The 3,004-nt window shown below is 47.4% G+C and overlaps 1 pseudogene; it reads left to right on the forward strand.

Moving 5' to 3' along the window:
* LOC8034973 lies at window positions 1-2,638 on the forward strand (annotated as a pseudogene).
* The last annotated feature ends 366 nt before the right edge of the window (window positions 2,639-3,004 follow it).

A 3,004-nucleotide genomic window follows, 5' to 3' on the forward strand; every position in this document is an offset into this window, starting at 1 on the left:
ATGACTGCCTCAAAGTCACATAATGTCCACCAACTATTGTACTTACGTGTTGGCAACACCAACTACAATGTGAGAAGTGAGTTATGTATAACTTACCCACATTTTTTTATTTTGCACGTAACACATTTTTGGCAGTATTGTATTATACAGTCTATTAAATAATGAAACCACAACGTCAAACGCACACTTTGGCTTTTGTCTCCTTATGTAAATAAGCACAGCCTCCTGAAGCGCATAATAAACAAATTTTACTTCATATGCAAAAATCTGTACAGCAGTACAACACTTCAGAAAATATGACTTTTTCAAATACCCATAGGTGGTCGCTCTCTTAATGCCAGCTTAGGCAGGCTTGCAATTTAGACAGAACCACTTGCCATGTGGTTTTCTAGTGATGCCCATGCACATGAAGTGAAACCAAGTTAGTGGACATTTCTGGTTGTCACAAGTGATAGTGTGCCCATGCTCAGGTTCCTGGCAGATGCAGTATTTCTCTGTACCGTTCCTTCGTCCCAGATCTAGACATCGCATGGCCAACTCTGACAGAACGTGGTAGAAAAAATCTTGCAGTTCAAGGAGCAATATTTTCCAAAACTCTTTGTCTCTGTCTATCCTTTCAATCACCATAAATTTTGAGGAGTAAACGACAAAGAAGCTGTGCTGCACCTCTGAAATGGCTATCTGACCTTGCACTTGAAAGTAAAACACATGTGCCCTCTTCAGTCGGCAGTCAAGCCCAAAGCAAAAGCCCTCATTTTGGACCTCTTTCAACTTTACAAGCTCTTTTAGCTTCCCGTATCTGTATTTGTAAGGACATTTAAACTCCAGGACTGCGGTTGCACAGCAGCCGCATTTTACGAAGCCATCCGGACTAGCACCTAGGAATGGCAAGGTCGGGTTCACAAGGCCCGCAGGCCTTACTTTGAGATTACTGTGCTTGGGGCACTCAACCGACTGTAACAGGCTTTTAGCTTTAGGTTCGTTAGCAATCCCCCATGCGATCACATCAGGTACGCTTGCTTCTTTTTGAGTACTGTAGCCCATCATGTCTTGTATTAGCGACGTCGGTCTGGATGTGCTCCGGAGGGCTGATACCCTGTGAAAATTGGAGGCAGTCAAACGGCCTTCTCTCTGCTTGAACCCTACCTCCGAGCTACGCTGTTTTCTTGTTGACATCTCGAGAAAGTCTACATCGGCTTTACTCACATACAGCGAGTCTCCAATTGAAATCAGGATACTCCCCAGACAGGGCCTTAACCAGGGGGGGGGTTAGAGGGTTCTGACCCCCCCCCCCCCCCCCGAAAAATATTTTCTTGCTTCAACATTTTCGGTGATCCAATTCGACCGAAAATATATACTGTGAGGGCCCCTTTCGGCTGACTGCCTCTCCAGTGAGCGTACCCTTCCCTTCTTCCTTTTTTTCGTTTTTCTCGCAGTCCACAGGTGGCGCTAGGTGTCCGTTGTTGTCGCTGTTGTGGAGCTGAAGGTTCTCTTGGTTCTCTCCGCTAACTTCTTGACTGCCTCATTGCCGATGGCCATGCTACTGTAGCTATAGCGAAGGTACAAACTTCATCGTTACAATATTGTTGATACTTGTGGTAGTGACATGAGACGACACGCTACAACATCCAAGCAAACGAAACTTGCATCTTACTTCAAGAAGGCCCACGTGGATAATGTTGGTGACAGGGAAGAACTACCGGCGGCAATGGACGACACTGTCCCTTCATCCCGCAGCCGGAAAGCCACGTGCGTCGAAACATCACCAGCGACTCATCGAAGCAAGGAGGTCCATGTGAATCATAGAAAAACAAATCACGACAGTTCCCAAAAAAAACGAGTACGACTCTCACGCGCGACAGTCAAGTGGTGGGTGTGCAACTCCAAGTAACTTTTACTCTACAGTCAATGCCGTATGAAACGAAGAATTGACTGCGAGTCAATACCCAAGCGAGGTGAGCGGTGCAGCACCTACATATTCTGGTTCACCTGACCTCGATGCTTCGACTGTAAATGCTTTTAACATAGGTCTTTTTGTCTCCAAGACTAATGATGCACTCGATCTAGAGACGAAAGAGAGGCTGCTGCTCAATCCATGGACCCCTCCCGCTAACTATGACTACCCAGCCACACAGAAAAGAAACCTTAAGTTCCAAACTCACTGGGTAGATCATTATCCATGGCTTGTGTACTCAGAGAAGCTGCAAGGAGCGCTATGCAAAAACTGCGTTGTCTTCGCAGATGAGTGTGCAGGGAAAGGGAGCACCAGCGCTTGGGCTGCTTTGTAACTAAGGCATTTAGCAATTACAAGAAGGCCATGGATGCCTTCAAAAGCCACGCAGCGAGCAGCTACCACGGGAGGTCAGTAATGCTTTCCGAGAGTTTTCTCGCTGTCCGGTCTGGCTCACAGCACGACATCATAACACAACTTGACTAAGGCCTGAAAAAGCAGGCAGAAGAAAACCGAAAAAACTTGATACCGATCATCGAAACGATTCTTTTTTGTGGCATGCAGACAGAAAGTTCCGCTTCGCGGTACAGGCGACTGTGGTCCGATAAATCTGCCTTAAGTTCTGCCAGTAATAAACGATGGAAACTTTTGCGCACTGCTCAGGATGAGGGCCAGGTGCGGAGATGACGCCCTGAGAACTCATATTGAAACGTCTCCGGCCAATGCCTTATATACGAACCCGAAAAATCAAAATGAGTTAATTACCATCTCCGGTAAAATCATTTAAAAGAAGATCGTTGACCTCGTCAACACAGCTTCATGCTTTTCGGTTCTTGCCGACGAAGCTACGGACATACCTCGTACTGCCCACCTTTCCCTCCCCGCAGGGGGCACCTGTGAAAGCAGGTGTTTGGAGAGTGGCGTCTCCACGGACCCCGAGCTCCGCAGGGGGCGCCTGCATCTTAGGTGCTAGGTGCTTGATGAGTAGCGTCACCACGGACCCCAGCCACTTTGGCGACACCACAGACCCTGAGAAAAAAGTGGCTAAGACCC

Source organism: Ixodes scapularis, unplaced genomic scaffold, assembly GCF_016920785.2.
Source record: "Ixodes scapularis isolate PalLabHiFi unplaced genomic scaffold, ASM1692078v2 PGA_scaffold12__126_contigs__length_90152505, whole genome shotgun sequence".
Classification (NCBI taxonomy): Eukaryota; Metazoa; Arthropoda; class Arachnida; order Ixodida; family Ixodidae; genus Ixodes; species Ixodes scapularis.